General features: G+C 50.8%; 1 protein-coding gene across 1 annotated transcript in view; it reads right to left on the bottom strand.

The window, feature by feature from the left end:
* The window catches only part of ZNF469 (zinc finger protein 469), a 215,955-nt gene that overhangs the window by 88,567 nt on the left and 101,368 nt on the right, over window positions 1–26,020 (bottom strand). The window contains exon 2 of the mRNA XM_064459737.1: window positions 14,628–14,743. The gene's annotated coding sequence lies outside the window, so the exon portion shown is untranslated. The remainder of the gene's footprint in view (window positions 1–14,627; window positions 14,744–26,020) is intronic.

The raw sequence follows: 26,020 nt of genomic DNA, 5'->3' as shown, positions 1-26,020 counted from the left end.
TGGGGCAGGAATTCCCTGGCTGGGCAGTTCAGGCAAGCGGTGGCCATGAGCGGGCTTTGGGCACGACACACATGGCTCAGGGCCAAAGCTCGGCACCTTGAATCCATAACTTATCCTTGGACAGCAGCTGCAAACCAACTGTAAATGATATTTGAACAAAACATGTCCAGAAATAAATGCATTGGTAGGTTTGCATGCTCTTATCACTTAAAATAAGCACAAGTAGATGGGTGTCTTGCTTCCCTGCCCGCTCTCCCCCCCTGGAGCTGGGGGTGCAAAACAGGGGGGTCAGGAATAAGTGTTGGTGCGCAGGGTGGAGGATTCACAGGCTTGAAACCATCCCCCTGAAAGCTCGCGCAGAGGCAGCGGGGCCTGCGCGAGAGAAAAGGCAGAAGCTTCCCTCAAAAGATGCTGAGAGGCAGGAAAGCTCTGGAGGAAACGCACTCGTTGCCAGCAACGCCGAGGTGTGGAAATACGAAGCAATTAAGACAAACGGCAACTGTGAGACGAGTCTCCTGGACCGAGAGGTTACTTACAACAAATAAATAAACCCGGAGCCTGATTGCAAAGACAGGTATTCACGGGAGCCGCTGCTGCACCGAGGCTGGGAGCCTTTCTGCAGCCAGCGAGCGCTCCGTGCTTCGCCAGCCCCCGGCCCTTTGCAAACCTCCTCCCCTGCTGAGCACGGCGGCCACCGCCGGGAGACGCGGTGCGGCCCCGGGATGCCGTCCTTTTAATGAAAGGGTTGTCACCAGATAGGCAACAAATAAATGAAGCCACAACAATGATGAAAGCAAATAACCTGATGGTGTGGAAGGAGGGGAAGAGCCGTGAGCAGCACGGGCCGCGGCGGGTATGAGGACCTCGTTAGCGCAGCAGCAATTAGTAGCTGCTCTGGTTTAATTGTACAACACCCTTAATCACAGTATAGCAGGCAATTCCCTACACTTTCACTTCTGGCACACGCTTCTTCCTCCTTTAATTAGCTGTGTGGAAATAGCTCATTAATGCACGCATAAGCAAAGCTTGCTTAGGCCAGAAATAATTAGGCGCTGTTTTGCTTATGTCGTTCTGACTTTGGCCATCTTGAAGACTCAGACCTGAGCTCCAGATCATCTCCTGGGACTATGGAAGCCCTCTGCAGTCACCACGCACGGAGGAACCCTTTGAGTGTGCTCAGGAATTCGCTGTTGATCTGCAAAATTTGCTGGGAAGAAGTATGTATTTTAGCAGAGCAGGAGGCTGCGGTATGACAGAAAGGTGAGATGTTTTGCTGAGAGCTCACATCGTGCACCGGGATGCCGAGAAGCTCAAAACTCAATGCAACCCTCGGCGGGGGCTCGAGGGGCTGATGGGGAGCTGGGGTTAGAGCTGCATCACTCCCCGGGACCTGGCTCTCGCCCGAGGACTTGCCGTGCCCGGGGGCTGCCGGCTCCCACCGCGGCTGATGCTGCTGGAACCAGCCGCCTGCTTAAAGGTGAGCTCGGTTTCAGGTGCGTTATGGAAAACCAGAGTTAAAGCTCATGATGACAAGCGGTATCAAAGACTGATTAAGCGGAAAGGAGGAAAAGGTTTAAAATAAGAAGACTTATTTAGATTAGAGCAGGTACTATAGCTGGATTAGGTTCAGGATGAACAAAACTCTTCAAGCAGCAAAATCCTTAAAGGAAAGATCTGCATAGGCTAATAGAGTGTAAAAATGTAACACACAGAGGCAAATTCCTGATAACTTCCCAGATTCAGTCAAGGGAATATTGGGATTACTTCTCGTTTTGGCAGAAAAATAATCCCCAGGATAACAGCAAAAAGGCTTTGAAGGTATAAGCCAAGCAAACGGGCTGGCTGATGAGCCACACACTAGATAGATGTGCAGATAAGCTGGGGTAGATACTGCCTTTTCAGCGCTAGCCATGAGGAATGACTGTCTGTGCTCTTCACTTTCTAACAAACTTAATCGCTTCATGATGAACCAATGGCATTTCCACTTCCATATGCTTTTGATATTACTTAATAAACTTAATTAGAAAGCAGCCATCCTACTGGAAAAATAACATTTCAGAGGGTTCCCTCTCCCTGGTTAGGAACAGGCCACATTACATAACTGGATTTCTTTGCTGCTCCGTATTATCACAATTGGGTTAAATTCCACTATTCATTTTTACAATATGCGGAAAAGCTAATAACCATAATCACTTTGCAGGTGGGTAATGAAATACCTGTCTGCCCAAGCTTGCAGGTAATGCCTTAAAAGATATTGTGAATTATTAGAAAAGGATGTCCTGAGTCTGCGGCTCTTCCTACAGAACTTACGAATTAAAGCCATAAACATCCTGTGTGCAGGAGGGAAAAAAAGGGGGAAAAAAACCCCCAGGGTAATCTGCAAAGGGGTGAGCGGCGCTACCCGTAGGGATGCTGAGACAAAACCTGCTCAGATAGATTCTCCTCGGGAGGAGACGGCAGTCGGAAGACCCTTCCCTGAGGTCACACCAAACGGTGGGGTGCGTTTCTCTTCCGACCCGCCTCGCGTCCCCCCGGTCCCGCGGAGCCCGGCTGCTCGGCATCTGTGTCCCCCACGTGCTCCGGTGACGGGCACGCACGCCCTTTCCAGACGATTGGAGCAGAAAGCAAAACCATCTGTATTGGTTTGAGGGAGGATGAAAACAACTAATATACATTTCACTCTTAATGTAAGGCACATTGCTGGTATTAGGGTGAGGGCTTGCCTACAGATAAATCTTGTCATCCGACCGGGACGAGCCTGCACCGTGTGATGCACGGAAGCAGCAACGCTCGCTCCCTGGTTCAGCATCCGCAGCACGTTGTGCAGCTTCGCCCAGGGAGTTACTGGAACAAGGCTCTCTCTAGGCAAACCCCGGCGCTTGCTACTTCAGCAGCTGAGGCGCCCCGCTCCTCGAGAGCTGCATCCCCCCAGGGGTCCGCTCGCACGCTATAGCACGCATCCTTCGCACCATCGTGCTCTGGACCTTCCTCTTCTTCTTCCCTGCGGTGGACTCAGAGGTTTCCATTTTTTGAGCTTAGGGGATATTATCCGACGGACTGTATTTCTTCAGTCACAACCAGCCTCCTTACGGTTTCCAAATTACACTCTATGAGAAAGAAGCTGGCATGTTCAACCGGCCATTAAGGGTTTGCTCTCTTTTGAAATTATTATTTTCAAGAGAAAGAAAACTGGACCAGTTTTAGCATCTCCTCCCCAGTTTGGAGGTATTTCAGAGGCAATATAAATTTCTACAGTGTGTAAGAAGAGTACAGAAGCCTACAGGATTTCAAGACTTGAAGGTGAGTCTCCCACCTCATCTGCAGTGGGAAGTCATCACACATGAGCGATGGGATGGTAGGAAAGGTCTCCGGACTACGAATGGAGGACAACCACAAGCGGAGCGGAGATGAGCTTGGTTTTCGACCCTCAACTGATTTTTAAGACCGAAGGTTTTCTTCCATCTCTGCTTTTGTACAACAAATTGTTACGTTTATTATGATACTCCATAAAAAATGTGATTAGCTTACAAGAACTGTGATGACCTCGTGACGGTTTTGGGAGCCTATGTCCTGCCTGTGAATTCTGTTTGGTCACTGAGGACATTTTATGTCTATGTTTTATGACTGAAAACTTCTTGAATGTGGAGCTTATCTGTTTTTCCCATTGCCTTTTTCCACCGACGAGCCTCTGGAAGCTCAGCAGCCAGAAACACAGGTACCGTTTAGGCAAACCGTTTTTTAAATCAGAATTCCTGCGCTGAAATAACGAAACAACAGAGCTGGTGAGACGCCTGGATCGTATGCTGGGGCTGAGCAAGGATCATCTGGAAAAGGATGGGAAGATTATGAAAGGGAAGATCTCTCAGCGGTCGTTTTTGGAAGCCAGCTGCCAAAGCAAGAAGGGCTCTGTGTGCTGGAGGAGAGCTCAGGTGCATCAAAGCAGGAGGAGGGAGGATATGGGATTATTTAGAGGGCTTGGACTTGTGTTCAAAGACCTTTCAGGAGGCATTAAAGAAAAAGAGGCAGAAAAACATGCTCGGGCATTTATTATTTTGTCTAAATCTACATGTTTCTTGGGTTAGCTAAAATAAAATGCTGGGTGTCTTTGGAATAGCTGATCTCCTCCAAGGCAAAGCTGGCACTGGGAGCGTACGTGCTCCGATCACGCTGTGCCGACTCCGTGCTCACTGCAGAGTGACCTCGGGTGAATCCCTTAATCCATTTCCATTCTCGGAGCCGAGCCTGCCAGATGCTCCGCTCTCCTTTGGCAGCTCTTGGTCCTACTACAGCACAGCAGAGCTGCGAGGAGGAAGATGGGGGTTAAGTGCTACTACCTGCAACTTGGGGGTCGCGGTAATACCTGGCTACAACATAAGCAATCAAAGGCAGCCTTTAACTCTGATTTTTCCGGAAGTCAAGTAATAACTACAACGTTGTTTTAATGTAACATCGAGTATTTAACTTGAGATTGCTGGCATGCTCGCACAAGGATATGACTGGGAGACAGGATGCACTAATATTTGCCAGTGAGACAGAACAGAAGACAAGAGATAAAGAACAGGATTACGCACAGCACACTACATACTGACACAATAAAGAGCATTATTTCATTGCTCTTGGGACCATCGTGCAAACTAATTAAAATGGTATTTCAGTATATTGAATTAATGACTCCACTGAGGGCAAGAAAGATGTTATCAATAGGCGTTTTGAAACCTCATTTGCTTTAAAAAATGTACCGGATTGGTAACAATCTCAGCAGCGAACTGGCAGAGTCAAGTAGAAGCACTCATTTCGTCAAGGTTTGTGTGGGGGTGAACGCCGCTGCTTTGTAGCCCTGCAGACCCCATCGGCCAGGAGCGGGGCACGGCGGGACGAACGCTGAGCATCACTCTGCACTCTGCGCACGGGTGTTGCTCTCTTCGTGGGAACTCTTACCTTCTCTTTAGCTTAAGGAAAGGATTTCTGGCTAGAAAGGAAGGCTGCAAGGAGTGGGCTATTTTGCCCAGTTCACCTCTCCTGAAGGAGGTGCCGTGTTGTCTCCTTGCAGCCACGTAAAACATCACCCACGCAACTCCTCGCTCACAACCGGGGCTCTGCTTTGGGACATTTTTTTACCCACTGCAGTTCCTAGACTGGAGATGCTTTGGGTATGACTGACAGGGGCCTCCTGCATCATCTTGTTAATGCCAAAAACTAAATCAGATAGTCGTCTTCACAGATACGACCAAGGTCCAGCCCAGAACCAGCCAGGGTTTTGCCCCCACTTCTCCCACGAGAAGGACATGCATGACTCATGGCCACATGCTACGCCAAAGTACGGATTGGTGTGTCTGAAGAATAAAACGAGAAATAAAATGCCTTGGCTTGCCTCCCTGCTCCTCCCCAGGCTCCCGGCAGCCTGGATCAGACCCTTGTGTGGCGCAGCCCACCATAGGCGATGACATGGGCTTCACTGCCTACGTGGTCTTCCTGCAGCCCAGGGTCTGCAGGGTGAGTGGTGTGTCTACTCAGACATATCGCTGCCCCATCGCAGCCATAAAGCCTTTCCCATGGTCCTGAAGTCAAGTCTCAGAGCAAGAATCACTGCAAAACCAACAAAGTCCTGGAGAACGTGAACAGATGCCAAAAAGATAGATGGGAAAAACTTGCATTTCCAAGTGCCAGAGAAGACAATGAGACATAACAAAGCTCTTTGTTTGGGAGAGGGTTTTCTTTAGGGAAGAGGGAGGAAGACTGGAGAGGGACGAGGCGGGGAGGGTGGTGGGGGTGGAAATAATATTCCATCCCACATCCGATCCAACAGTCAAATAATTCTATTGAAGCCAAAAATTTTTCATATCCAACCATCACATTTTGGTGCCAGAGAACTCCCCGGACAAATAACCTCCCTGAGAAGGGACATGTCCTGGGCTGGTCTAGCCAGCTTTCCTTATTTTATATAAACCCCGCCGCCGTTTGCTCAGCCGATGTATAGCAGAGCGGGCAGCAGGGATGTGCTGGGTTCATCGTGCGCATGCAGTTCACGTGCCCAACAACCCCGTTCGGGTCCAACAGGGACTGGGACAGGCACAGAGGATCAGCTGGAGGCTGAGCATTTGCATTGCAAGAGAGGACCCGGCTGCAGGGAGAAGGCAATGTGTCCTAGGGAGGAGCAGAAGAGCGGGATGAGATGTTATCTCACCTAACATCTGAGAAATTAGAGCTGAACCGTGCAGCTGCTGCAGGCGGGTGTCACTGCAGGGGCGTCAGCGCAGTCAGTCATCCCCCAGGTACTCAGAGATCCCGACCGGCAGCGACACGAAAGCCTCTGCCGGCTTTCGGCAGCTGATGAGGAGCAACGGGGAGCTTAACCGGGAGCCTGACGGTGTTGCAGCAGGGCTTCCATAAACCAGCACAGGCATCTGGGCCTTTTAAAGCAGCTCTGTGTGCTTTCTGGACAGCTGTTGCACATCAAGAAAACACCCATTACCGCTTAGAAGGATTCAGGTTACGCAAAGATCTCTTTTTAAAAGGTGCCGGAGCGTATGCAAACCTTTGGCCTCTGCTTCCATAGGAGGTGATACACCTATAAAGGCAAACACGTGGAAACCAGGGTACACGGCTTTCCCGTGGTGACCTTTCAAGATCTGCCACCCCGCAGCCTCAAGGTGCATGGCTCGCCTGGGCTCGGTCTGCAGCGAGCTCCCACCTGCCCTCCAGCCCCAAGGAGCTGCAATGCCTTGACCTCGGCCAGCGAGGAGAGGAAGCGGCCACAGGAGCATCCAGGCGAGCACCCACCGTCCCTCGGAGAGGGATACAGGATGTGTTAAATCCTCTGCTGAGCATCAGCTTGGTAGCCACAGCCGAGCAAAGCTCAAGATGTCCTCCGGGATAATTTGAGGCAGAGGATGAGGACTTGGAGCCATAAAACGTCCACCTCAGCAGGCTGCTGATGCAAGTCCCCAGAGACACCTGTTTTAGGACATGCCAGGTGCCTTTCTCTGGCTAGTAAGGGGGTGATTAGCGCAGGCTTAGGGGTCTGAGCTTTAGGTGCCTAAGGTAAGGCAGGTGAATCCACGCTTCATCTGCTAAGGAGTTACCACTGAAGAGCAAAGACAGGCTGAGCCAGAAAACTCCCCACTCTGACAGCAAAAAAAAAAAAAGCAAGCCCCTCGAGCGCACTGACCTCCCAGTGAACTGCACGGGGAGCAAAAACAACCTGTCGGTTCGGAGTAGCTGCTATCTCACCCATCATCGCTGTTACCTGCGCCAGCAGAGCTGACAGATCTCACCTGACGGCGGGCAGCAGCGCTGTCCCGGGGACTGAAGCGCTTTCCTCTCCCCAGCCGGGCTGGGCTTCAAGGGAGCAGCTACCGGCATCGTCACCGGCCGGCACCACGTCCCCTGGGATGGGAGGATGGGGGGCTCCCAGGGAGAGGAGAGCTACACTGCGGACCCCAAAAAGGAGAGGGGATTCTGCAAAGCAGCAGCCCCAGGTGCTGGTATTTGAGGTGGTTATAACAGCAGTTCACGAGCACCCTTTTTTTCCAGCCAAGACAGTCTCCAACACGATGTTATTTAACACAGGGGCCACTGCTGCCATTGTGCTGACTCACAGAATTCACAGACAAGGCTCCTCGTAGGCTTAGAAAAACCTTAATTTAGATGGACCGTTGATTATTGTCTGCCACTTCGATAAAGCGTGTTACCGGAGATCTCAGCCTGCAGCTGACAGCCCAGCCTTGCAGCGAGGACTCTCCTAGGACCTGCATCTCCTCCCTGCTTGGGTGGGGAGCTTGGAGATGCCTGGTGCTCGCCCCATCACTGTGGCGTTAGGCTTTGCAACAGCAGGTCTTGAGAACAAAGATCCAGCAGCATATGGCAAATCCCAGGCAGAAAATTACAAACATCAACATTTTTCGTGCTGTTTCCCATCCAGGAACAGAGAACAACACGGAGCGTGCTGGGAACTGGGCCCAGGGAAGGGAAGAGGCCCGTGTGGAGCAGAGATGGCTCTTGCTTAATGGTTATTTGAATTTTTAAAATCTCCCTCCCTTTTTAGCGGTTTAGTGTCCGGATTCTGAGAAAGCCTGAGTATATTTCCTGGCTCGCTCTTACCCTTTCCCACCGCTCTGTTTCTAGGAGAGAAAATGCCATGGTAAAGAGGTAAAGCAAAGCTCAAGCTTACTCGCAGCACACGAACAGAGACTTTAGCTTTTCCAAAAGCCCTTCTGAAATGCCAAGCTCTCCTGGATCAGAGACCCCTGGTTAAGTCCCAAGATACCCACAGCAAGCCTGGCTGAGAAAGGGCAGGGGGAGAAGGGCCGATGCACCAGCAGAAACGCTCTGGGACATCAACAGTGTGTGTTTTGCAGCCACTGGATGCAAAGGGGCTTTGCAAGGCACTCCGCTGCCCGGGCTTTTGGGAAACCTAGTCCCACAAAAGGGGGCTTGCAGGTCTCTTACCCCACCAAGCAGCAGCTGAGCTCCACACAGGGCAAGTTGACTTTAAAAGAAAGAGCATCTTTTCCCTTCCAGACCGTAAAACCTGTGGTGGTTATTATCCAGTATTCCCTACTGCCTCGCTCTTGCACTGGCATCTTGTCTTGCCAGAACAAGCCCTAAGATGACTAAAATAATACTGTGAAAGCTGCCCTATCATGCTCCCTGGATGGATGGTCCTGGATCTCAACAAACATAAATGCACTCAACCTCCCAGCGCCTGCACCTCGCTCACTGCACCTCACCTACCCCAACGCAAAGCAGCACGAGCCCCTGACATCTCTGAGTGCTATCCAAAACCAAAAAGGCAGCTTCATCATACAGTACAAAGTTCAAAGCAAATGATTCCAGTGCCAAAAGGGCTTCCCTGCACCGGAGAGCACGATACCAGCTGCTGGAAGAGCTTAACCCCACGCGTGGGGACAAGGCGGCTCCAGCGGGCCCCGGCCACCCAAGCCCTGCCATCGCCACAGCAACCCGCCCTGTTTGCATCGCCCGCGCTACTGCTTCGGGGCTGTTCTCCAGCCTGCCGAGGGCAGTGCTTCGGTCGCTACGATACCAGGGATCTGTTTTCCACGCGTCCCCGTTCGCACCTGATGCCGAAGGGGTTTGACCTTTCCTTCCCTCCCCTCCAACAGCTCATTACGGTCAGCGGGAGATGGCAAGGAGAATAAAGCCCGACGGCGGCGTGCGCTCCAGCAGAAGGAATTGGAACCCAGCTTGAAAACACAGCTAATAAACTTGAAAGCCTGAGCCTATCTGAAGCCAGCTCCTCGATTTTGACAATAACCCAAAGCATCATTTGGGAAAAGCGCAGCCTCTCCGCGGCTGGGGCTCGGGGCAGAGGCATCGTCCCCCAGCAGCGCTGGGCAGAAGGGCTGCCGACACCCCCAGACCCACCAGCTGGACCGGTCTGCTTCGAGCCAGCAGATATCTCTGCTCCAAACCCACACCGTGCCCTTGCGATGATAAATAACCATGTAACCAGAGGCCGCTGAATCCCATCAGGATCAAGTGTGTTTTCCTAGCATCTTTTATCCTCCCCGTTTGTCCGCCTGAACTTTGTGCTTCCCCCATAGTGGTAGGAATTTCCTGCTTCCTGAGACAGCAGTAAATACTTAAATACGCTAAATGAGCTGCTGTGCTTTCACTCATAGTTTGGAGAGCAGGTCCTTGGTTTCTGCAAGAGCTGCCCCGTGCTGCCCGTGGCACCTCTCCCACCTCTCACCCCGGTGAGGTGCGTTTTTAAGTCAAGTCTTGGCAACAAGCTACCAGCATTTCTCTGGTACCAGCAAATATTGCCGTGTTGCAGAGAATTCCCAATTCAGCAGGATTTCACGGAGCTTGAAAACAAAATCACGTTGTTTTTTTTTCTAAATAGAAATCTTTCTCCCTGTTGCTGCTCTACTTCTAATTCTTAATTGGATGAGGCAGGTTCTTTCCTACTTTCAATAGGGCTGTGCAAAATCAGGAGATACATTAGCTTTGCAAAGAGAAAAAAAAAAAGCTTTCTCAAATGATTTTCAAATTCTTCTTTGGAACACATGTGCTCTGTGGCAGGGTAATTTTGTTTAGGATAATTCACTTGCACTAATTTCCTGTAACTCTTGCAAGATATATGACTATATTTTTTGGTTATTTTCCACATATATTCAGCACTAATTTCCCTTGGAGCAATATTTATGTGCAAAATATCCCCAGAGATGACGGAGGGTTTTTTGTTTGCAGGAACAGTGGAAATGCCCGGTGGATCAGATCACCGGCTCGCTCAGTTCAGCGTTCATCTGAGCTAGCAGGGAGCTGTTATTCCAAAATACATAGATACTGCCTCATACACAGTCCCAACCCTCCCCAAGGTCCTGAGCTCTTGGAATTGTAGTTCTAATTAGTCTGGGTGACTTCATTTCAGTAAATTGCTCATAATGGAAAAATGCTGTTTCTGTAAACTGCGAGCTATGGGTGAGCAGGTTGAATGGTGAACATTAGGAGTTCAGTGGGATATTTTAGATGAACGCTTGAAACGAGTAAAATCTGATAAGGAGGCAGATGCTTAGCGCTCAGGAAAGAAGAGGCTTGCCCAGAGATGCAGAGGCAGGAGCAAAAACGCTTCAGCCGCTGAGCTTAAAAGAAACCTGTGCCCTGGGAGGGGAGATCCCTTAATTCAAATCCTCACTCCTGGCCCCAGAAAGCTCAGCGGTCTCCCCACCATAGGGGCAGCAGGGTTGGGGGCAGATGCTGGGGGAATTGCAGCCCGGTGCAGGAGCATCTCCTCCCGTGCACTGCCTTGCCATCGCGTAGAACGGCGTTGTACGCTTCCACATTGCTTTTCTTTTAAATCACAGACTCTTTTCCTCAATATAACCTCGGCTTCAGGTCGACACTAGGTAAATACCTACCCTTTGCTTTTCTGGTTCAGCTGCTGATCTACAAATCCCAGCTGGCCACTGAGCCCCCGTTATAATTTGCTTTCACCTCCAGGTGGAGCGTTTCGGTTGCTGTTGCAGGGCTGAGCCCCGCTCTCCCTCCCGGCTGCGCAGCCGCCCGCCGCGGGGCCTCGACTGGACACCCCGCCACGAAGGAGAGGAGAAATAAAACCCATCCACACACGAATCCCAAATGCCGCCACACGCTTTGAGTCACCCATTTGCTACGGCAGATGGACGGCGGCCAAGCGGACCCTTGCCTCGGTGCACGTGCAACGGGACCCACCACCACCATCCCTTGATGGTGGCAGCAAAGATGTTCGGCGAAGGCCTGGATCGTGGGGATGTCCCAAGCAGGTGATGCGATGAAGGGATGCAGGTCTCGAGCACCTTCCCCGTGGCAGCATCGGCTCCCCTGGCTGCGGAAGGTTTTGATCTTGCTGGAGAAAGCGTCTTGTTCCAGGATGGATTTTCACTCTCCAAGAGGCAGAACTGGAAAGCCGGTCGCAAGCCAGGAAGGAAAAATTGCAAAACAGGAGTGGGGAGGAGGGGAGACCTGGATCAAAACCCACCCTCCTCACTTACAGGAAGGCAACTGGGAGAAAGCATGGTGTGGAAATGAACTTCCCAAAATAAAGGGAATTTAATGCTAACCAAAACACCCAGACACAGATGAACTTAATCATACCGAAGTGAGTGAAGGTCATTAAATAAACGGCCAAAGTCAAATTGTTGAGATTGGGAATATATTTAGCTATCAGCTCTTAGGAAGAATAAATAAACATTGGGAATTGCATGGCCAGAAGTTATCTGAAGCACTGAGACAAAGAGGAAAAAACAAACACGAGTCTTTGCTGACACATAACGTACATAATGGCTCTTTCAGAAGGACGTGGGCAGGGGTTAGGAGCCGGTTAGGAAGGTAACGCTGCAATGGCAGGGGGATTTCCAAGGCACTTTATATGCATTTACCTTCTCTGATTTCTTATTCTTCTGCACCATAGTCCCAGCGCCACCATAAAATTTTTTAACGTTGACTGTGGTTGGTATAATATCAACGGCCACGGGCTGGTCCTTGGCTGCTGGCTGACCTTTGTGTTTCATCTCCCATTATTGCAACTCGTTTCCCCAGTCGCAAAGCGCAGCGGCTTGGGCGCACGAGTGTCCTTGTCAACCGTTTGCAACTCTGCGGTATAAAAAGGGATATAAATTTTATGCTCCTCCAGTTTTTCCTTTCTATCAGCTTGGCAAGAGTCTGCATTTTTTAAACAGATGATCCAGCAGTCAGTTCGCACTAATGAATTTCACGTTCGTTTTGCCGTTGCAAGAAAACCCACACTAAAAGCACACACAACTTCTCAGCCTTTGTGTAAATCCGATATCCTGGAAACCAGTTGCGAGTTTTTGCACAGACGGGTCCTCACGCTGGGCTTGGTGGTGGTGGCTGTTATTTGCAGCGCTCACCTGGCGGTTCCCCGCGTGCAAAGGTGTCCGTGAAACTCGTGGGACTCATAAAAGTGGAATTGGCCGGTTAGTCATCTGGAGCTTTTGACCTCGAATCACTCTTCAGCCTCCTGGATGGGGAGTTTAACTGGTTTTATTAGGACATGTGCTGAATAAAGCACTCGAGCCAATCTTTTCTGTCGCGCCTGCACTATGGAAACATCTTGGCAAAGCGGGTAAGAGGAAGAGTAATTTTCCTGATACGAATAAGCAAGGGCCCTTTGCACATCCAAACGCGGTGCTGAGGAGGGGGGACGGATGCAGAATTGCTGCGGAGCCTCTGTAGGAAGGATCGTTCGTGGAGCCATCAGTTGGAAAAGCAAGGGAATAAACCCTCCTCTCTGAATCACACGTCTATACCAAAGAGATGCCTGGACTGCAAATACACACGGTAAATAAATAAAAATCAGAGCTAAAAATTAGAGGTAAAATCACCCCAAGAGTCAATGGGGACGTGCATCTGACTCCTATAGCTGCTTTCAGAAGCATTAACTCGAGCTCTTAATGCCAGCAAAACCTCTGCTGGGCCCTCTAGATTTTCCTGAGCCATCAGCCGGTCAAGAACACAGCAGGCCACTGGATGCTTGTCAAACTCCATAGAAGAAGCCGATAAAGCCATTTTTTTCTATACAGGAATCAAACCCAGTGCATAGAAATTTCCGCTCCCAAAAACATTTCAATGATTAGCTTTGATTAATGGTGCTGCCAGAGGATCATTCATCAGTATTAACTAACAACATCTTTTTCCACATTATTTCCAACTCCCTAGAAGCTGGAAAGTGAAATATGTTTCTCTGACAGCATTCCTTTTACCCTCTTCCCATCTGCACACTGGTTTTGTGGGTTTTTTAGGGTTGCCCACAAGACCTGCTCAAATGCAAGAGGGTCGGTGAAAACCTTTGCACGGCACACGGTGGCCCTCCGCTAACAGGCTGCGGGCATCTCTCTTCCATTTGTTGTCGTAGGGTTGCTTAGGAGCACCCCTTACTCAAAGACTGCTCAGTGTTGTTGAGCTTCTAGAGTGATTCCCCCCCAGTTTTTCCTTTATGGCAGCTCTCTTCTGCAGGAAAGTCCTGAATTTGGAAACCAGGCCATCGCGGCCTACGATTCTGGTTTTGCAAAGACACACCATGAGAAAAAATTAGGTCAGGTTTTGGGCTGCAACAGCATCTTACCACCACCGAAGACAAAGGGAGGGCAGAGAGGGTGTCCCATGCACAAGGGACCTTGAACTCCGCGCTCTCCTGGAGCATCCAGGAAGACATGGAAACGAAGCGCACACACAGTGTCACACACGCGCGTGGCCTCGATGGCCAAGATCTCCATACTGCCCACGGCATTCCCTGCTTCCCAAATGCGGCGTCCGAGCGCTGGCTTTCACAGGCTCCACATAGAGTCACAGAATCATTAAGGGTGGAAAAGACCCTTAAGATCATCAAGTCAAACTGCTAACCTGTCATTGCCAAGACCACCGCTAAACCATATCCTCAAGCACCACGTCTGCCCTTCTTTTAAATACCTCCAGGGATGGAGACTCAGCCACTTCCCTGGGCAGCCTGTTCCCATGCCTGACAATCCTTTTGGTGAAGAAGTTTTTTCTCATGTCCAACCTAAGCTTGCCCTGGCACAGCCTGAGGCAGCTTCCTCTCGTCCTATCGCTTGTTACTAGGGAGAAGAGATTGACCCCTACCTTGCTACAACCTCCTCTCAGGCAGCTGCAGAGAGCGAGAAGGGCTCCCCTCAGCCTCCCCTTCTCCAGGCTAAACCCCCCCAGCCCCCTCAGCCGCCCCCCAGCACACTTGTGCTCCAGACCCTGCCCCAGCCCCGCTGCCCTTCTCTGGACACGCTCCAGCCCCTCCAGGCCCTTCTTGTCCCGAGGGGCCCAAACCTGAGCCCAGCACTCGAGGTGGGGCCTCCCCAGGGCCGAAAAACATTTGGGTTTCTACAGAGGAATTATTTTGCGAGGTGCAGTACAACTGTGGCTCACCCTGTAAGCAGCATCACCTCGTAAGAACATATACGCACATAAATAGGGAAGGGATGGCGCAACCTTTATGGCTTTATGTCCAGAGGTGTCTGGGGTGTCTTCAAGCAAACAAAACCTCAAAGCAAAGTCCTGGCCCTAGTCCCTGGGCACGAGAGCACAGGAGAGAAAGCATTCCGCAACTGCGTTTGGCGATTTACGAAATCAGGAAGAATAAGAGGCTATTTCCTTACCGTTGCTTGATCACGTCCACACTCCAGCAGGCAGCAGCAGGGTCTGTGATGGCCTTGGCTTTAAGCCGTGCTCCCTCTCCCACTCGAGTCCCAGTCCCTCACCTGCTGCCAAACACCTTTGGGAAGGAAAAAAAAAAAAACAAACCATCAAGAGATTTTGTTAGCAAACAGAAAGGTCTGTGTTACTGCTCCGTTTTCTTACTAATCACTTAATCCAGGGATATTAGCAATAGAAACAGGAACTAAGGGAAAACATCTAAGAAATTTCAGAAGATGCTCAAAGGCAGAATAAGCATCACTTGCGACAGCAGTGCTAATGTCTGGCCCCCAGGTACGCGGCTGGGAAGGACTTTCCATCAAACTACACATCTTCCTCCAGCTGCGGTGATGCTGTTCATGGAGTTAGGGCCCCCTGTAGCCCCCAAAACTTTGGTTCTTTCCCCGAACACCTTCCAATCTTTCTAGATACCAGCCAGTCCCTCAGGAGCAGCGGTTCCTCCAGGCTTGGGGAAATAGAATCATAGAATCATTAAGGTTGGAAAACACCTCTAGGATCATCAAGTCCAACCATCAACCCAACACCACCATGTCTCCTAAACCACATCCCTAAGCACCACATCTACACATCTTTTACATACCCCCAGGGATGGTGACTCAACCACTTCCCTGGGCAGCCCATTCCAATGCTTGACAAACCTTTTGGTGAAGAAGTTTTTCCTTATATCCAACCTAAACCTCCCCTGGTGCAACTTGAGGCTGTTTCCCCATATCCTATCACTTCTTACTTGAGAGAAGAGACCAGCCCCCCCCTCACTCCAGCCCCTCTCAGGCAGCTGCAGAGAGCGAGAAGGGCTCCCCTCAGCCCCCTCTTCTCCAGGCTAAACCCCCCCAGCCCCCTCAGCCGCCCCCCAGCACACTTGTGCTCCAGACCCTGCCCCAGCCCCGCTGCCCTTCTCTGGACACGCTCCAGCCCCTCAAGGGCCTTCTTGTCCCGAGGGGCCCAAACCTGAGCCCAGCATTCGAGGTGGGGCCTCCCCAGGGCCGAGCACAGGGGCCCCATCCCTGCCCGGCTCCTGCTGGCCACACCAGTGCTGACACAAGCCCGGGGGCTGGTGGCCTCCTTGGCCACCCGGGCACTGCTGGCTCATGCCCAGCCGGCTGTCAGCCAGCAGCCCCAGGTCCAAACTGCTCCTCTCCAATGCCATCTTCCCGGTGCTAAATTTGGGCATTTCCAGATCAGAGGAAGCAACAATAAACCTTAGGGTTTCCCGTGCTTCCTCCTCTTCCCCCAATCCTCTCCAGACCCAAGTGGCAGAGCAACCAGTGACCAGCTCGATGCACCTCCCGTGGCAGGGCGTTCTGTCCCCAGCCTCCCCCATGGCAGACCTGCCCAAGACGATGGGCAGAGGGGCCGAGCTGCCCCCCAGCTCTCGCTGCAGCCTGCCATGGGTCAGCTTTCCGCCGAGCCGCAGAGAGCAACCATCATCCTTCTGACAGCTTGAGGGGCGTTTCCAGACCGCTGGCCTCGCTTTCTGTCACTGCGGATAGGAAAAAATCTCCAGTCATCCAAAAATGGATTCCAGCGGGCCCTGCAGGTAATTCTTGAAGCTTGAGACAGGCCTGGAGAGCGATCATTCCCCTCTTAATCCCCTAAAAACATCCACAGCAATGGCAAACCAGCTTCACCCACATGTCTGTCCCTTCCCCTGGAGCCCCATCTCTCCCTGTTCGGACTCGGACAGACAAAGGCTGCCTCAAATCTCGGCTTTCCCAAGAGTTTAGTTTCAGGTCAATGAGCCTATGAAGAATAATTGCATCGAAGGAATGGCACATGCCATGTCTGTGATGTGATGCGGCTGGAAGGGCTTTCCCCAGCCGACGCCGGCTCCTGGGCCGTGCTATTCCCGAGCTGCCTGGGTGCCGCCGCATCCTGGAAATGCCTGGACCTCATCCAGGCACCGAAAGCCCCTGGAGGTGTGCTCAACTGGTGACCCTTCACTCCTCTTCCCATCAATACGTGTTTATATTTATGTGTTAACATAGTATAATATATTTATAACGTTTATAAACACACTTTATGTGTTTATACTTACTTATGTTTTGTGTTAAGCTAGTATTAACGCAGGTGTCTCGCTACATAGGGGGTAGGTAGAGATTGCAATGGTAAGAAAAATAAAGCTAATTACCTACTCCTTCAGCAAGCACACATACCCGTTCCACGCACGCTTGTATATGCTTCAGGAGCAATTTTCAGCAAACATAACACCAGCCCTTTCCAAAAACAAGCTGCCGGACAAAGCCGTGGCCTGCCTGGCCACCTCCGCCTTCCTTCTGGGCGCTATTCCCCACCGAGGCACACGCGCACGGACGCCCTCACACCATACCCTCTGCCCCTCGCTGACAAAAACTGCCGAGAACAAACCAAAAAGAAGGCCCGTGAAGCAGAGGGATTGCGACAGATGGGCAAAACTAGAAACAGCTCTTTGTATATGTGCTTTTTTTTTTTATTTTTGGCTAGGAGACACCAGAAACTAAGGCCTTCTGTATCCAAATGGCCTTGCTTTGCTTTAAGTGTTTCCCATTTTTAAAGCCTGTCCACAGCTGTGTATATAGTGCTCTATAAATATTTCACTGAACCCGCAGCGCGAGCCCTTTCCTTCAAGTTCGTCCTTCGACACTTCCTTTTCGCTCTTCGATGATGCTCAAGTAGGAGCCGCCTGGGGCTGACCCCAAGCTGTCAAACGTCCGTGCGGCGCAGGCCGGGGAGGTAGAAGTGATGATAACAGCTAACGAGATCACGCAGTTATCATTTCTAGAGTTAGGATCATCACGACGCATGTTTTTTTCCCACAGAGAGGTTGGAAACCAAACTGTAAAGGATCTTTTTTTTCTCCTTTTCTAATCATCAGCTCACTTGAATAATGGGAAGAAAGCAGGATATCCTACCAGCTCCTACCAAAAACAGATACGGCAGTGTTTCTAGGGACTGCTGTGTTGAAAACGAGGATCACAAGATGCAAGGAAAGAGAATCTGGGTATCAGCCCTCCTCCGGTGTCTCTTTAACTCTGCAGGTGACTTGCTGGAACTTGCAAGTGCCACCCGAAACGTCCCTTTTCCCAGCGCATCCTTTAATGCCCACAGAGAAGGAGCAAGAGTTCGCAGATCAAGGTTTCTCCTCCGAAAGCCTTTTTGGTGATCACCACCCAAGTCCCACCGGCACTGCCGAGTCCCACCCCAACTTTAACAGGGTGGTTGCTGTGCAGGGTATTTCTCACCCCTTTCCTCCATCCCCTAAGGACTTTGCTTTTCAATCACAGTAATATCATGCGTGCTCCTCCCAGCCTCTCTCTAAGACTGGATCCGTCCTTCGGTAGGTCTAAGCCAGTGGAAAGGATCCTGCCCAGTTTATTTGCACCCTATCCCAAGAAGAAAAAAAAAGGTCCTAAATGAATGAAAAAAAGGAAAGGAGGAGAGAAAGCATGACTCCAGCAGTTTTCATGGCATTTGGGAGGGCTGGAAACAGTGATGGCAATAATTGCCCATAGCTTCCCCAAAACTGCTTGTCACAGATTTTCCAAAGGCTGAAAAACCCAGAGATATATATTTGTAAGTAACCACCAGACTCAATCAGCTCATCTCGACCAAATACTCCACAATGACATTATTCCACAATGGCATAATCCTTAGAGAAAAACCACAGCATTCTTGGACCCCAAACAGAAACTCGACACACGTAATACCTAATACTAGAGTGTACTTTATAACCTGCTTTCCTATGAGTCATTTTCCATCCCACTATCTGTTGAAAAATGCTTTTTTTTTGTTTGTTTATTAAAGATTCTCTCAATGGCTTTATTGATGACAGGAAAAGGGAGCGAACGAGGCAGAGATTCGGCATCCCGGAGACCTGCCACCGAATCTGGCCTAACTAAAGCCATCTGCTTGGGACAGGAGCCGCAGCCACCAGACCTGCTGCCAACATCAGTTTTTAAAGGGACAGTGCTAGAGCGGGCGGGACGCAGGCTGGGCTTTGCCTTTTAAAACAAAGTTGTGCTACAAAAAAAAAAAAAAGAAAACAAAACCAAAAAAAAAAAGGAGAGACACATGCTTTTTAATTTACTGGGAAAGACATGGGATGGAAGGACGAAGTTGTTTTGTTTTGTTTCGACTGTCAAAGCCCAGCTTTCTTGGCACAAATGGAAACACCCCTAGGCCTGTCTGGAAGAACCCGCGCTGGGCAGCGTTTCAGCCAGCGCAAGAAAACGGGCAAAGAAAACCCTCTACCAACCCAAAAAAGCGGAACTGGCTGGTCTAGCCCAACAGTCCAAAGCAAAGCTTCTATTCAGGCCTCGCCTGTGCTAGCGTCCGCGCAGTGGGACCCATTTAAAGCCAGCAAGAGGCAGCTCAGCATCACCCCTGTGGGTGCAAGGCGAAAGAAAGATAAACCACCCATTTATTTAATAAATACATTTAATTGTGCTATTTGATCAATCTTCATAATCTCAACAGCTCAAGCCTGAGCCGTGGGGGTTTATTTTCCAATTTCATCTTGGCAAGACCCATTTAAACGCTATAAAGTGAGTAGCAGCATCTCGTGGGGATGTTGCAGGGAGCTGAAGGGCACTGGATGGAGTCGGGGCTGCTACGAGCTCGTACAAAGCCAGGCGGACACGGGAGGGGTGTGTGTGTGCCCCAGCAGCAACAGCAACAGCTCCAAACTTCAATAGATATTTAACCAACTAAACCCCTTCATTTTGAGTTAGAGCATTCGACTCTGCTTCCCCAATCTGTTTTGGTGGCAAGCTACCAGGTCACTTGATGAATGGAAGGCTGACCCTTCCTTCCCATCTTTCTCCCAAGTTACCAGCCATAGGATGAGAGGAAACGGCCTCAAGCTGCATCAGGGGAGGTTTGGATGGGATATAAGGAGAAATGTCCTCACTGCCAGAGGGGTCAGGCCCTGGCACAGGCTGCCCAGAGAGGTGGGGGAGTCACCGTCCCTGGGGGGGTTCAAACACTGTGCAGACGCAGCACTTCAGGGCACGGTTTAGGAGGCCTGGGGGTGTTGGGTTGATGGTTGGACTTGATGATCATAGAGGTCTTTTCCAACCTTAATGATTCTGTGATTCTATGGAAAAAAGAGCTCCAAGTCTTTGCTTACAGGTTATGCTGGGTTTTTGCTGGATGTTAGGACTTTCTAAAGGGAAAGAAGAAGAAAGCCCTGCAGGCAGGGGTCTTGGGCACGCTCCAGCTCTGGTTAGCCAAATCTAGCCGATGGCTATGGAGAGGAACTCATCCTAGCTTGCCCCATTCCGCTTGAGCTACACAAGACTGACAGTCACCAGCCCACCAGCCGAACAGGCCAAATATCAGAGATCACCAACCAGCACAACCCGTCTGTGCTAACGACTGATGAAACAAGCAACAACGTGTTCATGGTCTGCAGGAGACCCGATTAACCGGTGGTTGTGATCCGTGCAATAGGCACCATGAATCAAAGGACTCGCAGCAGATACGCTCGCCTCCCGATGACGCCCGTGCCGCCGCCGTCGTGAAGGAGCGCATTGTGTGGAGCTCTCGGCATATGGTGGGACTTGCTGTTCACATCAAAACTAATAATCACAGATCTAAAACGATAACATTAGGAATAACCTTGCTTCAAATAGAGGTTCTGTCTTCCCCAGCTTCGGCCAAATACAAAGAATAAACTCAGATATATGCGTTTATGTACATCTATCATAAATACACGACACAAGCAAGACAGCCAAGTCAGGTCTCCTGACCTACTTGTGGTGCTGACAGGAGGTCCCTAGTGCAAATGTTACACGTTTGCCTTATAGTCATTCTTAAACAAAACGAGCAAAGGTCAAAACTAAGTTCCCGTAGGAGGGGAGGGCACATTTGCTGTCCAGATGGTAACAAAATATGAAGGCCTTTTTCTGTGAGCAGAATGGACAAATAGACGCTCTGCAGCCCTCACGTCATTCCAACCTTCATGCTGTACAGTACACATATGCTTTTTCCCTTGGCCTTAGGCATCAGAGATGGAGTTCGGGACTAGCAAAGCAGAGTGCAGGGAGGGTACCTGGTCTCATACTGCACCAAGCCCCGAGAAGCTCACCCTAAGGCTCAAGCACCTTCATAAAGCCCTGTGCAAAGTCCAACCCTGGGCTGAAACCCCTGTCTGCAGCATATGGGGTTTCATTTCCAATGCGAAATGAAATATTTCCACATTTCCAATGTGTCCAACCCTAAAACTACTCAAGAGTAGTCTCTGAAACTCGGAGAAGGTCTGCTGGGGGAAGAAAAGAGACCCAAGGCTGGGATCGACACCAGTTTAACGATATTTCTCAGGACAACTGAGTTAACTTGCTGGTTTCTAAAAAGCACGTTAAAAAATTCTCACCATTTGTCTCTCCTGGGGAGAAGCACCAAGGCTCAGTGGAGCAGGTTGCCTTCAGCAGCAACAGCTTCCCACCCTTCGGCGAGATGTTTTAACTGGGGATTTCTGTTACAGTGGTGTTGCACAGAGACTAGAGAGCTTGCGAAGAGCTGCAAGAGAAGCATCAGGGACCTAGGGAATGGTGTTGCAGTGACTTTTCCCATTTACCGTTGCCACCACAGTCGCGCCCAAGCCATACCTGGCCATGCAGGGGAAGACAAGGAAAGGCAGAGCTCTTTAAGCCTCCATCCTGCCATCAGCCAGTGGTTTGGTGACTGTGGTCCAGGTCCCACAACAGGGAAGACGCACATAGCAGCTTCATCCAGACCGCAGAGCAGAACTCCCCCACAGAAAGCACTCTGCGAAATCTCAAAGGCAAAAAAACCCAACCCCAAAACCCAACAGGGCCATGGCCCAGAGTCAAAGCGCCTGGGTCCTTGGGTCCTGGAAGCAATGCTGCAGACTGAAAGCTGCAACGATTCCCAGTTGTTTCTGTTTTGTTTTCTTGGCCTAATTGCTTTCAGGCTGTCAATAGCTGCATGTCCTCCGCAGAGCCAAGCATAAATCTAGTCAAATCCTGACTTATCCTAGAGCAAAGAAACATCCTTATTGTTATTCTAGCCAGGAATGTATGCGTTTTTATCGGCCTGCGAAGTGCAATCAATACCCTCGGAGCAAAGGTACTGCCCACCTGCCACCTCCTCTTTCTCTACCCCACAAAGAGATCGAGCTTCTTACAACCTGTTTTTTCCTAGGTGGAACTACCAGGTAAGAATGAAGGTCTCCAAAGGCAGGAGGATCAGTGCTTTTCAGCTGCAGCTTTTGTATCTCACTCCAAACGCTGAAGCTAATGCAATATGAAAACTATTACCCAATCGCAGAGGAAAGCTAATTCTCCAGGAGAGTCTGAAACATGCAAATATAACCATGATATTTGCCATTTGCAACACAATGGAAAATTGCTAATAAAAGTTCCCATTGTGTCGGGGATGTAATACTAACCGCATGGTATTTCTCCCTCCCTCCTCCCTCCCTTCCCCTTTGCAGCCAGGCAGCTAAAAATGGCTTAAAACTCCCCAGCGCAAATGCTCGAGGTCAAACAGTGATGATGAAGCACCAGAATAAAGAGCTTGGAGACCGTCTACCGCACAGCCCGTTGCTCCCTTCCAGGCTCGGGGGATGCAGTGCTCCCTCTCCATGCTCAAAGCCCAGGAGCACTGCCCGTGAGTCCAGCTTGAGGGTTGGCCTCCCCGAAGTGCAGGAGGCTCTAAGACTCTCCTCTAGCCCCCACTTAATGCCACCCCACGCTCTCAGCACCGTGCCATGGGGTAAGCTGGGCTCCCCCATCCCCAACATCTCCAAAACACCACGCCAGCACCATCCTTCCTACCCTGCCGCTGAGCCACTGCGCACGTTGCCTCTGTCCCATGCAGCATGATACGAGACCTTTCCCCATCCTCACGGCTCTGAAGGCACCTTGCTTTGGCCACAGTTCTCCCTCCTCCTTCCCCTAAGGGGAAAATGTATGTGCACGCATATGCTGCATTGATATCTGCCTACACCCTTGTCCCAGCCCCAGGAAAGGAAGCTCAGACACAGGAATTAAAAACTGGGCCAGTATTTTCGAGGCTGGATGCCTAGAGTGGGGCTCCTCGATCCATCTTTCAGCTCAGAGACAAACAACCTGATTGCTTTACAACCCACGCGAGCACCTGCAGCTCCCGGCAGCCTCCTTAAAGGGGGTCAGCGCTTGCAGGGATGCCAAAGGAGGGATCGAAAGCCCGACTCTGGGCTCCCTGCTTTGAGGGATGTGAGTTTTCCCGAGGGCCCTTCCAACTCTGAGTCACTTCCTTCCACCCCAGGCTTTTAGGCTCAAGCAATGAGGCGGCAGCAGCAGGACAGGGGTCAAAAGCAGGCGAAAGGAGGCAAGCGCAGCTCACACCTCTGCCCTGCTTCTTTGGAAGGGCACTGGCCTCTTCCACTTTGTGCTCTTCCCCACAGCATCCTTTCTCCTACCAACATCTCATGCCCCAGACCATCAGCATCTCTGCTGTGCCCCAGCCACTCCTCCGGCCCTTCCACAGGAGGAAAGCGTAGGAGTAAAGTGTGCTGCACACGAGATGCAAAACCCCACGCAGATCTTGACAGGCTGCAGGAAAAACACCCATTAGAGGGCAATCGGGGGCAATTAAGACATTTCGGCTGAAACCAGTGGCTTCGGTGTTTCACGGAGGCAGCCAAATGGCTTTATTTCTGTGTATTTGTTAGTAATCTCATTATTTACAGGACCCATGTGCTCTCTATTACCTCCCATATTCTGATACTGAAGGGACATCTGAGGCTGGTTAGCCTGTTTGTAACGGGTCCATCTTCAGCTTTTTGGTATTTCCTGGTTGGGACGTGACCAAATCAACACACTCCTCTTTCCACTTAAAAATGAGTCCCTCCAAGGAACTGCACTAAGCAATTACCTTGTTCAGCAATTCCTAACGTACAAGCTGCCTTGGGACTTTGTAGGTCTTAGAAAAGAAAAAGCAAACGCCAAAATTCAAAATCGAAAACCAACAACAAAAACGTAAAACCCTCTGTGATTCCCGGAGTTGTCCACTGGTGAGTGCAGGCAAGGAAAATAGTTTGGGGATTAGGGCCATTTCAAATGAGGAGGTATTTCAGGGTTCTGTTTAGGGGTGGTGGTGGTGGTGGTGGTGTTGATTTTTAGGAGGACGGGAGAGTTAGCTGCAGATGTCAGCTGCACGTCTGCAAGCAGAGGACACGCTGCCAGCACCTGAACCTCTTTCCACTCGGTTTTCCCCTTTAACTTGCAGCTGACAGAGGCTCAGATGGAAGAAGCCACATGAACAGCAGCATCCCTTCCCGGATGCTGAAGGCATCTGCTCCAGCTGATTTAAGAAGCAGCCGTCTGAGAACCTCTGTCTTGTGTATCTCGTGAGTCTAACCACTCCCCGAGGCGCAGGTTTGCTCTCCCTGCTGGCATTCCTACGTTTCATGGTGCTGGTGTTTAGCAAATCTTTGCTTACAGCATCTTCCTTTTGCCCTGAGAATCCCATTCTGTGCTCAACATCTGGTACTTTCAAGGAGATGAAGTCTGGGGAGGGTTTCCAAGCTGTTGGGTTCAGGCAGAGCAAGTGACTCACTGACGGCTTCAGCACGAGTTGGTGACCCATCCTCAGCCCCAAACAGGCGCCCTCAGCTCGGCTTCCTTATGCCCACCCATACCCAGCACAAGACGTGGGCAGCGAGTGCGCTCCCTTCCCGACTGCACCACCCCCTGGAGCTGGTCCCACGGAGCAGCCCCCGCACCACCAACCAACCAACTGGAAATCCTTTGAACCCAATATGGACAGCTTCAGAGACTTATTTCTGCAAACCACGGGTCCAGCAGGGCTGATTTCTCTTCTCAGCACATGCCCAGGAGCACCCATGTGAACACGAGATACGTTTCTGGACAGTTTGCGTACCACAGTTATCGCCAAAACAAGTAGCGTGTAATGAGTCAGAGTAAAACCTTCTCCAGGGCAGCCAAAGACGGTCACAGCTGGGATCCAGAGGTTGACATGCCAGGTCTAAAACTCCCTGTTAGAAAAGAGCGTGCCCTGCCTTGCCCTGTCCCCTTGAGAGATGAAACCATGCCTGTCGCTTCCTGCAGGGAGAGGCGCGCCGTCGGGCTGCACGGGCGGCAGGGCCTGCCGGGAAAGCTTCGTTGCTCTTACCACGCTTGGAATAGAAGGAATTGAAGGGGCAATTCCCAGGCAGCTGTGACGGGCATCTGCAGAGCTGCTAACGCAGATAGCACCCTCGCTCTGCCCCACCACGGACCCCCGAGAGCAGCTAAAAGCCACGCAAACCTGACCCCTGACAAGCCTGCCTCTACCCTTCCCAGAAGCCACCTTCAACATCGTGACCTTACACACCACAGAGGTTATGAGTGCCAGCAAGGATCCACCTTAGCACGTGCCTGTCAGCTGGAAGTGGGGGGGACCGTCACAAGCTGCAGCTCACGACCACCTTCATTGCTGCCAGGTCCTGCCAGCGCAGCTCGATAGGCAGATTTGCTGGCATTTCTAACTTCGCTGAGGTTCACGGGTGGCCCAGAATATGACAAAATACTGAGTTGTTAGCAAAGCAAAGAGATTTGGGCTGGAGTTCCTGGGTAAATCTGCCAGATGTGTCACTTTTACTCAGAGCCGAATTGGCAGATCTTCGCTGCTGGGGAAAAAGCTGGAGGGGAAGGAAAGGAAATCAAACAATTTCCCAAGTCACCTGTTTCCTTTATGCCAGCGCTGCCAGCTTCGTACCGAAGAGTACAGCCTGCAGACTTAACTCGTGCTAAACGGGATCTCTTCTCCACTCCTCCACTCTTTCTCCCACTCCCTCTGCACCCCTTGACTAGAGCCATGCCGAAGCATTTCACACCTAATTATTTATTATCCCTAATGAACGTTCTCATGCATCCACCCCTCTCCTCGGATCTGTAGCTGGTTTTAATCGGGCAGCTCCATCCTCAGCGGAGAGAAGTTGTGCAATCTCTCGCACACATCTGCCACCAGCCCTGCCCCACCTCGACTGCTATTTATTTTAATCCCAAACAATGAGTCTCGAGGACTTTCTCTGGTCTGTCTATGCAGGGAGAAGCGTCAGTCACTGCAGGGGGAGAGAGGGACCTCACCGAGATAGTGTTCCAGGCTGATGCTTAATCAACATGATGGCCTCATTAACAGCACACCCCAGATAACGCAATCCTTGCAGCGCTGGCATTCCTTCTTGCTGAGCAGGCGCATAATAAATCAAGAAGGGATTTGGTGGGAAAGAAAAGCCCTGCTCTGTTCCCATGTGCTCTGGTGGTACATGTGCTCTGTTCCCATGTGCTCTGTTCCCATGTGCTCTGCCCCAAAGGCCCCGAAACCTCTGCTGGGATGGAGTAACTGGAGA

The sequence above is a fragment of the Phalacrocorax carbo genome, chromosome 8 (genome assembly GCF_963921805.1).
Source record: "Phalacrocorax carbo chromosome 8, bPhaCar2.1, whole genome shotgun sequence".
NCBI classification, from domain to species: domain Eukaryota; kingdom Metazoa; phylum Chordata; class Aves; order Suliformes; family Phalacrocoracidae; genus Phalacrocorax; species Phalacrocorax carbo.
This window is presented reverse-complemented; position numbering and strand designations above follow the sequence as displayed.